This window comes from Ornithodoros turicata, chromosome 2, assembly GCF_037126465.1.
Source record: "Ornithodoros turicata isolate Travis chromosome 2, ASM3712646v1, whole genome shotgun sequence".
Taxonomy (NCBI): Eukaryota; Metazoa; Arthropoda; class Arachnida; order Ixodida; family Argasidae; genus Ornithodoros; species Ornithodoros turicata.
In genome coordinates, this window is record NC_088202.1 from 52361901 (window position 1) to 52377102 (window position 15202).

At 45.7% G+C, this 15202-nt stretch overlaps 1 long non-coding RNA gene and 1 pseudogene across 1 annotated transcript; both read left to right on the plus strand.

The window, feature by feature from the left end:
• Window positions 1-15202, plus strand: part of LOC135384642 (nephrin-like) — a 602775-nt pseudogene that overhangs the window by 14178 nt on the left and 573395 nt on the right.
• Window positions 13758-14459, plus strand: LOC135383479 (uncharacterized). The gene is made up of 2 exons (XR_010419901.1): window positions 13758-13853; window positions 13927-14459. It is a non-coding gene; the product is annotated as an uncharacterized LOC135383479 (long non-coding RNA).

Genomic DNA, 15202 nt, shown 5'->3' on the forward strand with positions numbered 1-15202 from the left:
GAAGGAATGTGCCGGAGCGTGTTCCGTAAACTTTTGTCCAGCACTACACCTTCAAAATATGAGCACGCCGAAAGAACATTATAACAAGACGAGGTCGTGGAAATGGTTAAATCGGAGGGAAGATTAAAAAGAGTTTAATGATGAAAGATGGAAGTCGCTGAAAAGGTTAGCCAGCTGTTAAAATGAGTGTCGAGTTTCCCTATAGGTTGTTCTGAAGTAGGTCTCTGCTCCCATCTTTTCCTTTTCTTTTTTTTTTTGTGTACTGACAACAAACTGAATAATTCACGTCGCACTATATGAGTTTTTCGTTTTTAAATTCCGTGTTAGCGCCGCAAGCAACTGTGACTATCAGCGCCGTACAGACATGCACAGATGGAGAGAGGAGAGCACGAAGGAGCGGGGGACAGGGGTGTTAGTATGGCGTCCTGTACCGACTTATAGGGGAACAGTGCTGACATTTTGTCTGGAAAGTCTACCGGGAAACCCAAGGACACCCTCAGACACCACAGCCGGTGGTATGATTCGAACCCACCACCTCATAGTCTTCAGCATGGCCTTGGCTACCACCAACGAGAGGACGCTTTTACCGACGGCATTGCTGTGGTCGCATCGTGTGGATACGCCGTTCTCTCGTCAGATCCTGTTTTCTCTTTATTTTCGCCTTCCACGGATAATGCTTGCTGGCGCTCATCGCAAAAATGCGCTGACAGCGAGTGAGGAAATTTGCCACTTAATTTATGGCTCACTATCTCACGGCACACTCGTTAGTGTGGGATACGAAGTCAGGTGAAGAGGTGATGGACGGATAACGATACTACACCTCATCGCGATATGCAACAACGAGAGAGACGCTTTTAGAATGAAAGACCGGCAGGCAGGCAAACACATTGGCTCTTTTCGCGACGACAAATAACGTCCAAATGCAAGTGTCTGGTACAAAAAGGCCAACAGAGGGCACCTACTATTGGGTGTCTACCGTCCCCGGTAAATCAGTTGGTAGCTCGAGTCCGTTCTAGGATGCCAGCAATTTGGTGGCAGAATACAAGTTGCATGGACACCGTGGGCGCTATCTTCCACGAGCGACGTGAAATACGTGGTGCCGTCTGCCGAGATTTCAGCGTTCTTTAAAAACCGCCAGCTCCGATGACCGACCGATGTGGCGTCACTCATCATCACAGCTGTCTCGCGACATGAAGCCCAGAATTCTAATAACTTCCTTTGCGGAATTAAGGATGCCCAAGATGAGGAAAAACAACTTCCTCAATAGACGATTTCGGGAAATCGTAGTGCTCCTTGCACACGAGTTGCATCCTGGGAGATTACTGTCATGAGGAAACGAGAACAGTCATTCACGTTTCGTTTTCACCAGCGGCATGACCGAGCGGGCTAAGGCGTCCAGCTCCTTCGTTGTAGCCAAGGTCGTGCTGAAGACTCTGGGAAGACTTTGGGAGGTGGCGGGTTCGAACCGTACCATTGGCTGTGCTGCCTGAGGTTTATCTTGGGCTTTCCGAAGACTTTCCAGACCAATGTCGGAACAGTTTCCCCTGAAATTGGCTCAGGATGCATACTAACTCACCTGTTCCCGACTCCTAGCTTCCTGCTGTCCTCTCTCCATCACTAAGTCGCTCATGCACACAATTGTCTCGCGATGCTAACAGGGAATTATATTTAAAAAAAAAGAAAGAACGTTTCGTTTTCGCCGACCTTGACACCTTGCTGACAATGGGCCGAGGGCGGAGAAATCGAAACAGTTTCGAGACCCTCTCTTCCTTTCTGATAAGCAAGTTCGCATAGTTCAAAGCGGTGCTAAGCTCTCTGGGATTTTTTGAATTCGTCTATTGTCCCATTCTGGCACGCTTGCGGACACGATGCATGTCTTAGTAGAGTTACAGCGGGTTCTTTGAGGGTGCTACTTTGTCCTTGGATAAGCTGCTCGTTACAGCGTTCGACCACCTAAGCTCTTGGACTTCCTCACGGATACAGGACTGGCGCGCCGACGTTGACCTTGTCATAGCACGTCAACGCTGGTATGGTAAATTTGAACATATCATGGACATACCTGGCTCTTTTCATAACACCTAACAACCCACGAGTGCAGACCAGTAGGTCGTAATTTTTTGTGGCCAACCTCTCTATATGACATTTTTACATCTCCCCACTACTCGACATAAAGTGCCATTGAACAGAGCGATTGTTCGAGACAACTTCCCAAAAAGTAAATAAGCAAACTTACATTGGAACCATCTCACATATGGTGACTTGCAGTGAATATGCCGTATACGTGATATGAAAATTTCTTTCGGAGAGAGAGAGAGAGAGAGAAATACATGATGACGATGACATGGGGATGACTTCCGCTCATTGAGCAGAAATTTAACTGCGTTTGCCTAGAATTCAGATGTTATTACAATAACAGTTTTACACTATATGGCTTAGATGTCTTTATAGTTGAAGCTTCTCTCTTGACATGTGATGTGATGAAACGCTCGCGAAGCTGCACTCATGTAATCACGAACGGGTCAGAAATTGCACTCGCGCGTTGACGACTTCCACTATGTTGGGACTTCTTGCCACCGGCTCTGCTGATTGAAATTTTCTTTGGGTTTTCCGAAGATTTTCCAGACGAATGTTGTCACTGTTCCCCCTGAAGTCAGCCCAGGACGCATGCTACCTCCCCTGTCTCTCACTCCTCCCTGCTGTCTTCTCTCCATTTGTCCACGTCTGTACACCGTTCATAGCCACAGTTGCTACGCGGCGCTAAACATGGCACTTCAAAATTTATGCTGGACATGTCCACGTCGATACAAATGGTGTTTCACCTGTCAGTGAGTGAATAGATGAACAGAATAAATGTGACTGAATAGATGCTTTACTTCACTACAATATCTGAATCTACGCGCGAACCAAGCAGTATGACCATCATGTCTTGTTTGGTGCACGTCCGCCGCCTGCACTAGGTAGATAAATACCTAAAGCCTCAAAATCTGTGTGTCGTACGTGGGAGGAATTCCTTGAACCAGTGTTGCAACGGCAACAAGTAGAAATGCAGTCGAGTGAATAGTGATCATTTTTCCCGCCTTAGAAACGCTCCTGGGAGGAATGCTGTCTCATGTGTCAACGCGTGACAGTGGTGCTTATTTACGGGAACGTTGCCGCCATTGTGTTCTGTTTGTGCCAGCGTGAGCGTTTCAGACATGTAATATTCATACGCGTCGGGCGCACGTCAAAGTTAAAATTAAACGGGCGGGAAATCTTCCCTCGACAGATTCTGTTTCCCTTTCTATTTTTTTTTTCTTTTACTGTTCTTCCTTTGAATGGCTGCTTTCACGCCGTCTACAATAAATGTTGCTTGCGAATTGACATATTGTAAAGTAGGAAGCGTTTTCCAGCAGATGAGTAATTGGTTTTCAGTGATGCGTTGAGTAACGTTGTTCCATATTGACGGTGTTCGTGACGCTGTCCACGATATTTAGGTCAACAAATGGCAAGCTGGTCGCGCTACCTCCGCCGTCACCACCATCTGTTGCTTTGTTTCATAAGTCCTCCACACCCAGAAACTACAAGTTATATTACGTCGCAGTTCGGAGTTCTTTGTCCACTGAACTAAGGTAAACTATCGTCGCACAAAGAATTGCTAAAAAGCAAGCAAGCTAGAGGCTAGGGTACACAACCGTAAAACCCTGACACTACGGCCGACAATCAGACGAAGTTTCAATTGAGACTTCGTCTGTCTGTCTGTGTATGTTCTCGTCATCCCTAGTTTCTGCGTTTTACCGTCACGCAACGCCGCAGTTTTCGTGGTGGTGACTTCACTCTATAGTGATGTTTTTATGATATCTATGCAATATGTCTGAAACATCACCTATGGTAACCTCCACATGTACAAGGTGCGGTCGTTTTGTTTTTATTGTTCTTATTCTCAAGCGAAAGTATTGTTGTTGCTGGTTGCATGTGTGGCGACTCTTTTTGCAAACCTTGTTTTACACACAGAGATAGCACAAGCTTCAAAAAAGAAAGAAAACAAATAGCTAAGAATCGAACAAAATAAGTTGCCATAGGCAGCTATGCCAAAGGTGATCATGCAACAGTAGATGGATTTAGGACTCAAGAATCCCCAAAGAACCTTGAAAGCCAAAGGTACCCCTCTTTGTTTGTTGGCATAGCCAGGAACCCTGCTCGCTACCTACTAGCGTCGTAGGTTCAGCAAGCAATACATTGTTGGTTCTTGTCATGAAGCGTGAATTCGTGCTCATAACCTTAGCAGTGCAAACTGTAAAAGCCGCCTATAACTTTCTCGTGGAGCTTCCTTGTCGCAGCACCGCGCGATACGGCGCACCTAAGAAAACGCGTCGTGTCGTTACCGTGATGTGCATTCCGTAATGGTGTCTGACAAGCCGCGAAGCTGCTGGGCTCTGCAGATCCCAGTGTGACAACCCCTGATTTAAATACACTATGATGTTCAACATATGCGTGTCTCATTCTTGCCCTGCTCCAGGTTTATGCTTCATGACAAGAGTATTGTCGACGACTTTATAGAGACGACGGTCTCATCCGATCCAGTTGATTTCGAAATCATAGTATGTCAGTCTTGTTCCTCCTGGTCTACTGACCACAGTATCGAAAATCCCACGCGAAATAGTGGCGTAGTTTGAGTGTTATTCGTCGGAACGCCTGACGAGAGCAGACGCCGGATGTTGAGAGTATTCCGGAATTCTCTCTGGAAAATCGAGGAAACGTCACTCCATGAGAACCAACGACGGCGCGACCCTGAGAAAAGGAATGCCGCTGCCGTGTGGGCGTCTCATGGATTTACAGGGCGTCTGGGCAACACCGCCTAGATACAGAAAGCCTGTGCACTCGTAGACTTGACGTAACAATTTAGAGTCAGCCAATCAGGATCGTGTTTTCGACGGCCGTAGCCAATCATGACGATGCTTCCAGCGGTCGTGGCCATGGAGAAGAACCACCGTCATATGTGAGTTGTGATCGAACGTCCCGCGTACTAAATGGGAAAACGTGGAAATCAAGCGCAAAACGGTCCAATCTTTCTCAAAACTGGTTTTCTGGGAAGCGTCGTGCATTTTTGTCTAAATGTTTAGTTCTGCGTGTTCCAGGTGAGCTGCAGTCATTTGCAGGTTCTTGAATTCGCAGAACGGTGAATGGCGGTAGCAGATGAATTCTGACTCTTAATTGAAAGTGGGAGAGGAGGCAATGCGCAAGCTTTTTCTATCTAGGTGGTGTTGGTCTGGGTGGCGCATTTCCTGCTCTGAGCGCTGCCCTCTCACTCCTCCGATTAGGGAGTGACGTCACGCCGCTGGAGCTTCTGCGCCCGCGGAAGCAGCGCTGATTTTTCAAATTCGTTTATTTAATGGGTCTCTTCTATTTGGCTGCACTCGCTGAACTAGTTCAGGCGTACAGCGCTTCTGTATTTGTTTTGTCAGTGCCGCTCGCGCCCTCCGCACTCTCTTATTCGTTTTGCAACGGTGCAGCACTTGTTCTGCATGAGTTCACGGTCGGCCTGCACTCGCTGGATAGGAAGTGCAGTACGAGCGTACCAGGAACAGACGACGCGTCTGTAATGCTGACTGTTCCCTGATATGTGTGCGAGGCAGCAGTAAGTGAAGTTGCATGGTGACGATAAATACGTGGGATAATGCGGATAATTTTTTAGGCCTTACCGAACGGATGATTCGAACTTTCGCATGCACAGGAAGCATGTTTACAATTTTTCTTTACTGAGCTGGAAAAACACACAAGCCTTGAGGCGGTCGAGAATAATTTTATTTTTATTTTTTCATATAAAAAAATGAGCGACCGAGTAGGAAAAACAAGAATTCGTATTCTTAGTATCTTCCCACTATGTTCCCGTGTTATCCTGCAGCACGACCGCGATCTTCCCTCCCTTTCGCGCATGCAAGTAGAATGCATACGCCGCCCAACTCATCGTTGCTGTCGGAATCCAGCAGCTCGAAAGCTACTTGCAGATGCAGGTACGGAGCCATAACAACCCCTTATTTCAATAACTGGTAAAGCGAGCGAATGGTGCACAATACACACAAACGGTGTACATGAAAGAGAAGGAAAGCATAAAGAAAATGAATGCGGCCGCGGTGCGGGCAGCAGACGACCGGCCTGCATCTGCACTCGCTTGCTCGTTTTAGAAGCGCTTGTGTTGAACATACACTTGCACTCGCTCAGTCGGCGGCGCACATTCTTTGCACCACAGCGGAACTCCCCTGAACTATATCGGAGGTGCAGGGTAAATCGAAGAGACCAAATAGACAGGCACTCTTTTGAGGAAAAAAATTGCCAGGTAGATTGTCGGTCGATGCCGAACATAATACGAGCAGTATCGGTTTCATAGGTGGGATTGCGGATGCGGCCTTCCCTTTAAAGTCTATTTGAGAAATGCCTGTTCACAAAAGGAGGGCAAAAACAACAACGACAACACTGTACTCCAAAGAAGACAATTTGGGCGTAGTGCGAAAGCGCTTCGGCAAACGCTCAGTGCTTCGCCAGGTGCATTGGTCTGTGCATGTCGAGGTTGCTGCCGCTGAACTGATGGTATATCTGGTTTTGTCGCATTCCAAGAACATAACAGATGGTTTTGATGTGTTTGCCCACGAGTCGGCAGCAGCTCTTCTCGAAGCACTACACACGTGGAACGGTGCGACGCTTTGCAAACACCCGTCGCGACGGGAAAACCACATTTTTGTGCAGTGCTTCATGGACCCAAATCTGTGGATGGGGGAGAGAAGGCGTGACAGTGACGTGGCCGTTCCTGGTGGCTTTATATTTACAGATGTGGCAGTGCCGGATTTACAGTGGTGGGGTCCGGGGCAGCGTACATCGTGGGGGCCCTTCTGCCTCGACAGTTCTCCTCGTTGTGCTTCGTAAGGATAAATTATGGCCAAGTCCATAGAGATGCCTGACCTCTGTACGACTATTCCGTGCAATATGTACCTAAAAAAATATTGGTTCCTCCAATGTACAGTAGTTTCCAGAAAGTGTACTTCACATTAGATTTCCAGTTCATCAAAGATCTTGCATCAACTGTATCTTGTAAGCTATTCAAGACTACATTACGCGGCTAGCGTAAATTGGAACCTTTGTTTTTTGTCTGCCGTCCGTCATGGTTGCCCTATGACTGTTCTTTATGACTTTCAGTTTCGAAAAATGAGCGCTCAGAGCATCCGTTGCAAGCCATCATAGTGAGATGTATACGAGAGCAGATCTATCTCTAGAGCAGTAGCAATTTCTTCGTTGGGGAAAGCTTCCTTCACTCCCGTCTCTTTAATCAGCGTGTAGAAGAACTGTTCTCGTCTACCGATCTCGTCTTGCAAAAATGCCACGACAAAGTGACTGAAGTGTACTACCTCGTCACGAAAACGTTCATCCAAATGTAGATTTCTACCGGATATCTTGCCTTCTTCCTGATGTGTTCGGTGTCCAGGATGCCGAAGAGGCCATACCTGGACGACAGTTCTTCATACGCGGCCAACGCGGTTGATCAAGAGAAGCTAGAATTTAATCTACTGCCGAGAGAAAGTTCATGTGGAACTCTTCTGAGGGGTAACTAAGCCGTGCAACGGGACAGTTCCGCACCCTAGCGACGTCAGTCGTACATTGGATCGTCGATTGCGCTTTCTTACTGCAATAAATTCCCTCGTTCCAGGTACATCTTCCCAACCATGCGGTAGTGCTCGAAGGCTTCGCACTTTGCGGCAATAAAACATTTGAACGATCTCAATAAGGACACTGCGCTGTTCAGGTCGACCCTTGAAATTTGTAACGTTTTGCTGGTCGTGTCCCCTCTCTAACGGTCCCAAAACGCTGTATAAATTCCCGTTTCAAGTCTAGACATTAGGGAACTTTAGAAAAACGTAGAAGCTCCCCGATAACATTTCCGAAAGCATGATAAGCCAATCACCTGATTCCTTTGGGGAGGGTGACATCATGTTGCTGATATGTCATTGACTGACAGCGATACGGAATTGGAATCCGAGTGCGCTTACGATTTTATTTCCTAAATCAATCGAACTGCACTCTCCGAGTCTCTTAGTCAGCTGGACTCTCGCCCCTTCTCCCTATCAAAATTGCTTGGTCTTTGGCCCAATCCAGCCCAGCAACGATCTGCGCTCAAAGCTCTTTTGACATTTCTGGACACCATCTGACTTCGATGGTTATTGTGAAGGGCTCATTATTTTATTCCCCACCTCCCCACCAGCCATGGGGTAGAATATCGCCTCTGGCGATGAACCTCCCCACTCTCCATCTGAAAATAAAGTTGTTGTATTTCCTAAAAGTCCCTATTGTGTCAATGAGACCACCGGCGTTAAATGGCACTTCAGTCATTTCACCTTGATTATTAGCAATGACTTCCAGCGCTTTTAAGAAATAACAGCAGCCCCTGTCTTAGGCCCACATAGTGTGCCGTACGACATATGAATCAGCAGGACCACCGTGTACCGTTGACTCTTTACGGTATTGGAACGGGCTGCTTTTGTGAGCACTAAAACATACAATTCGGCCTATCGGTAAATTGAATACCTGATGTATTCACCGTGAACCGTTGACAGAAAGCGCTCGGTGCTGTGTTTCGTCCCCGTGTGTCCCGCATGGTTTTAGCGCTTCTAACATCGTGGATTGTTTTCTGAGCATTCGCCGGAAACCATTGTGGTGAAGTCGTTCAGCACCTTGTGTATGTGCGTGGATGCTCTAAAGAACTGGTACACCTACTCGAGGAAATTGAAACTGCCAACAGCAGTGGGGCAACACTCGGCAGCTGATTTTGCCACCCTGATTCAGAGAGTGCGCTGAACAAGGAACCCACGTGGCCGGGTGGTTTTTCTGGGATACCGGTGATTGAAGACCTTTGTACTTTCTACTCATAAACGTACAAATTTCATAAGACTTCCCGCTACAATCCTTGATGTGCCATGTGCGTCGAGGAGACAGCTTTAAACATGTCCTCAGCCTTACGCACCTGATCATGCTTGAACCGTGCGAGTCTTTCAACTGGCGTAGTATTTGTCAAGCGCACCAACGTTTTCACTGCATATGTGATTTTGGCGAGAACCAAAAGCTGTATTGTTCACAGAAGGAACAGTGGCACTTACAGTGGTAGCGGCCCCCTTTAGGCGGCCGCCTGCCGCCCTCCCCTCTCTTAAATCCGGCACTTGGATGTGCCATGCCTCAAACGCTACTAAAAATGCGCTACTAAGGACGCGGTATTATGAGCCCTTGTGCACGTAATCGAGCAGGTTCGGTTCAGCTGACTCCGAATTAAGCCGATGGTGATCTGATAAAGAAAAAAAATGGGGAAAATTAAGCTGAATATAGGTTGCTCCTGTATGGACATGCAAGTACAGTGACAACTGGAGTCGGCAAACGTAGTGCACCCATAACCTCTAGTCACTCGTCTGACCTTGGCTCGACATTCCTTGGTACGTTCCGCACAAAGACTTTGATTATTATTGTAACCTATTACTACTTGTTCGCGCAGAAATTCATAAATGCTGTGGTGGCATGTTATGCACGTTCCAAGATAAGAAGACTTTTCCCGTCATACGCTTTCCTATTCTATTCTTCATCGCAAAAGGCGACGTAATAATTTCCAACACTAGATTGAAAGCTGCCTCAACAACAACAATACATGATGGCGATGAGATGGGGTGTTTCACCGCGGTGGTGTGGTACTCTACCCCATTGCACGTGGAACATTATATGAGGATGATGAAGGAAGGATGAAAATACGAGAAAGAATTAGAGCGTCTCAAGTTGTATCATCCACACGTATACTCTATCCTAAAAGAAATATGTTTGCTCCGCTTAGGACGACATACACGAAAAGCCTTTATCACGTCATAAGCTTAACCGTTTCAAGTGTACGTTGACTACGTCCCGAATCAGTCCTGGATGAGTAGCCGCAGCCTCGACTAACCTCCTTGTATTCCTGCAAACTTTGGAAACAGGAAGTACATTACTTTACCTTATCGACGAAATTAAATAAACTTCTAGTGTACGTAATATTTGTACTGTTCAAGAACTCATCGCCGCGTTATTGCGATCTATCGCGAACGTTTTCAACAGGAAAACTCTCCCCAAATTTTTCCTATGTAGCAGCTATGAGAGTTGTATAATAACTGCATTCATTCTTAATTGGTTCTATTTGGTGTTAAGATAAACCTGGCTAAAACACCAAAACATTTGTAGAAATGAAATGAAACCGTGTATTACATACAGGGTGTTTCAAAAAACGTGTCATTCGGACTTTATAAAAAAACGGGGCGACGGAAAAATACGGGGTAAACGGCACTTGTGTGGCAACTGAATTTGCCATCTTGCAAAAATATTTGGATTTGATTTTAATTAAAATAAATTGAATTTCTCAAGTCAACCTAACGTTTTTTTTTTACAGAATTAGAGAGCCCATAACGAACTTAGTCAGATCCAACAAGAAATTCGCTCGATATTGCAAATGGAACTGCCCCAAAAAAGTCCCGAAATAGAGGCTTCAAAGTTTCGGGTATTCAACGGCGCACCAAATCAGTCGCAAAGATGCACGGAGGGTAGGACATGCTCCTGCCCCCATGAAGCTAGAACAGTTTATCGCCGGACCGGCGTGCAGCACAAGACGCGCCGATAACAAGGCGGGTGACATTCCACCATATGCTGATAAGCGGCAAACAAAAATGATTCCACCTCTTTTTTCTCGCCCTGTTTTGTTTCGACCTTTTCTCTTTCATGGGGGCAGGAGCATGTCCTCCTCCCCACGAATCTTTGCGTGTGATTTGGTGCGCCGTTGAATACCCGAAACTTTGAAGCCTCAATTTCGGGACTGTTTTGGGCAGTTCCATTTGCAATGTCGAGCGGATTTCTTAGCGGATCTGACTAAGGTCGTTACGGGCTCTAATTCTGTAAAAAAACAAACAAAAAAAACTCTAGGTTGACTTGGGAAATTTTGGAGCTCAATTAAAGAAATTCAATTTATTTTAATTAAAATCAAATAAATATTTTTGCAAAATGGCAAATTCAGTTGCCACACAAATGTCGTTTACCCCGTATTTTTCCTTCGCCCCGTTTTTTTATAAAGTCCGAATGACACGTTTTTTGAAACACCCTGTATGTACCCCACTGCGCTCAGGAGTAGGCTGCTTAACATCACATTGTTTCCTTTTAACGTCCTGCGCACTGCTTTTTATAAGTGAATACTCTTTTTCGTTTTTAATTCAAACCATGAAGCAATCCATTGAAATGAATCCATATTACGGTGCGCGCTGCCTAATGAAGCAACTGAGTACGCAGCTGTAAGGGCTTGCCTAAGAGTGACCACATATAATTTCTTAAACGAATTTAGGTTACACCTGTGAAGCCCCACTACCGATGAACTTTAGACCAGTAAAGAGAAGCTTAGTTCTAATAGGTAGTTCGAGAACAGTCACTGCGCATGCCCGGAACCCATCCCGTGTTTAGTAGAATGCGCAGTGAGGACTCCTTCTCTCTTTCAGGATCAAAGCGGCTTTGATTTAAACACGCTTAATAAGTCCAATATGGCATGCAAGCGTTATTTCACGAAGCGCTTAAACGCAGACATGTAGTATTTCACTTCGAGTCGTTTAGAAAAATACATCACATAACCGTTGTCAGGGCTCATGCAATTTAGTGACGGGTCTAATTACTTAACATTTTATGTGTTTGTGTGGTATATGATCACGTTTCGCAGTTATCGAATCAATCACTTCTTACGTCATAATGCAGATTCCCTGCAGGCTCACCGAAATGTTCTTACTATGAACGTAAAATTCGGGCAAACGCCCACTCTTATATTGAAGTCGCGTGTGCTATTTGATCACCGAGCGCCTGCACGGAAGCGACAACATATTGTTTAGTTAAGTATCGCCTCCCTAGGTTGTTTACTCTGCCAACTCACGATCGGAGAAAGCGAAGGCGGCATTACTCAAAGCATATAGTCTCTACTGATCAGGCCTATCCTCACACCTTAATGGCGCTCCCCTCTTGGACGACCGATAATGTATCGTCGACGAAGCATGTTAATGAGGAATGTTAATGGGGAATTGCGAAGTGGACGTCTGCTTGAGTGGGGAGCCCGCATTGGGAGAATGTCTACCCCGCTCCCCTTTTCGGGAAGGTGCGATGAAATGTTCGGCGCAAATAGATTATCTGCTTGACCTACCTGGAATGTTGAGATCAATTTCGGAGCCGTGTTGTGATAAGGTTAATATGCAGATCTCCTTCCCTGTTGTCTTCCGTGTTCGCAGTGTGACGCACAATGAACGTTCGTATTATGGAATGTGTGTGGTGCGAATGTTTGGAGTTGGAGCAAAATAGGTCCGTGTAACGAGCATGGTGTTTGTAGCAATGGGTTATTCTTCTTCATGTGTTCATGATCAAACTTCGTGTTTAAACGCCATCTTTTCCTGTTCAATAATGAGTGATCAGGGTTAGATGGGTTCTACTTTGTAGTCTGCCATTTGTTTCGGAAAAATAGAAAAAGCGTCGTCTTTTTCAAACGTCACAGTTCTCCCTATCAATCATAGTAGCTAAACTGTTGTTTTACATAGCTGCATCCCGTTTCACTCCTCCCCTTGTCCGCTGTGCAGTGTTGTACCCGTTACCGAAATATGGTATCGCGATACCGATACTCGTTACTTGAGTAAAAAGTATCGAAATACCGATACCGATACTTCTTTTTTAATGTACCGGGGTGCCGCTACCGTTACTAAAAAAATAGTAACGCGATACTTTGCCCGATGCTTTTATTAAAAATATGTAGTTGATGCAACATAGAAATCTCGCATACGTAAACACCCTATTTGTATATAATAGCAAACTGGGAGAAGCCAGATTTGTAGTAAAAGGACAGCATATTTAGTATATAGCTCGGACACTTTGCTTGACTTTTATCAATAGGTGGTTCTCAAAGTCCTCTTCTGCCATCCTAGCAGAACAGAATAGAATAGCAATGGAAAGAAAAAAATGGAAACGTAGGTCATCCTAGTAGGCAGTGGCCTCTCCGGCAGCTGACATGACCGATGTGAATTACGTTAGTGTCAGGCCCACACATACCGTGAAGTCTAATGACCAAGGAAACCTGTCCGAAGTTACGACATCACAGTACATATGCACTCTTAAATTTAAAACACCCTTTAGGGTGTAATCCGGGTGTAACTGGGGTGTAAACTAATTTTTACTCCCAAATTACACCAGCTCGAAGAAACATCCTGGGATGAGGGGTGTTAAATGGGTGTAATAATAACGTAACACCTTATTTACAACGTCCACTGAGCTCGGGTGTAAAAGAGGCGTAAAATGGGTGTAGCGGGCATAGAGCTTTTACATGAACTGTATTTCTTTTGAAAGCACAATGATATGCTTCATGTTACCTACAGATGCATACGATAGGGCAACTCAGTAGAAATTTTGAGTCTACACTCTAAATCCTGTGACGAACATGTGCCGGTTAAAAAAGTTCCCTCACAAAGTACAGCCGGTACAAAGCTGTAACCGTCTGGAAGCAGCCGTAACAGCTATCAAATAGCAAGCTCAACGATCCCTATCGCCAAATATGTATGCCCCGCTGAATAATATGTGTGCCTCCTGAGCCGTATACTCGTGTGCTTGTCGAATAATCCGTGTGCCGGCTGAATATGTGTGCCTTCGCTGGAGCGTACTACGTTGTTCCGCGCTCCGCCCGTGAGGAGTGACGTGGCACCGCGTATTCTACCGCAGTGCATTCGTCGCTGCGTGCGTGCCTGTTATCTGCACTGCAACCTCGCCTTTGAAAGGACGACAACCTTGCTTTTTAATTACAAGTTGAATGTTTGCTTAAGGTAAGTCAACCTGGCTGTGATGCAACGTACGACGCCTGCGTTTTACTTGTGTTTAACAAGCGTTCTGCTGCAGACGATGGACACATTGCAAATGGCGGCAGAAGTGGATCGGCTACATCGGTGAAGCGACGATTTATATTACAAGCGAGGCTAATTGTATTCTTTCGTTATAGGTGAATGTGGGACTGTATCGACTGCAAGGACGTGAGTTACAAAAACGTGTAATATTGTAGCATTAACGTTTGAACAATACCAGCGCGATGTTCACTTCGGTTTCTTTACAGGTAGTGTCCTATCTCAACGGTCACGCATATGCGTGCAAAACTGCAACTGCTTGTCACATCGAAGAGGGGTCTGGTGCCACATGCTCGGACAATTATTCGTCGGCCATTTCGTTTGAGGAACTGTCGTGTTCGTCATTAAGGATGATCTTGGTTGAGCTTTGCAGTGCCAGCCTGGTGCATCGGAGGGGTTGTGTCCATGCAACGTGTGCTCCATATGTGTGTGTTGGGATTAGTGAACCGTGTATGCTTTCCATTCGGCCAACGATGATGTACTGGATGAAATTTAAAGGTATGTGCACGCCAATAAACTTTGTTGTTTCAAGTCCAATGTCCTTGGTGCATTTTTTTCCCTATTTACTTCTTTTTTCCTTTTCTTTTTTTTTTTGCGAAGCCTGGAGATCATTTTCTGTTAGAGAACTCGAGAGGCATAATGTGTCTCGCCTATTAGTTGGTACAAGTATTCCTTCATTACGTCCGGTACACTGTGGCTCCTGGCGTCAGCAGCGATGTCGTACCAGTTGTTTCAGGGGGCACACGGCACCTACAGCTTTCGCAGGCTTCCTCTTGAAGTCATCTGGTGCACTTTTTGAGAAATGTGCCAGTTCATCATGCGACACCTATCCGTCAGTGGGTTTAAAATGTACATTGTACCTATTTGAGACGTACTTGTCTGAAGTTTGGGTTTCGGGCTTTCACAACATTCTGCAGCCTCTGTGATGAGTCGTTGCAAGTAGTAAGCAGCAGGCAGGTCGGGAAAAATCTGCTCTGCCTGTTTATTACTCACAACCTGCAGCATGCCGCAGAATGCAGCGAAACCATGAAACCCAAATGACAGACAGTATGTTGCCAGCAGTACATGTCCAGCTCAATAGGACTTTTTTTCAGAGCATTCAAGAAAATTTGTGAAGCGAAAAAGCCGCTGCTCCTTGAGTGCACATGAACCTTTGGCACACTTTGATATATTGGCGTCAGGAGTTTTAAAGCAGTGTTGCCCAGCAGGACTTCACATCATTCTTGTTGAATGTTTCTTTTAAGACCCCAGAACTAAGAGAGACCGAGCTTTGT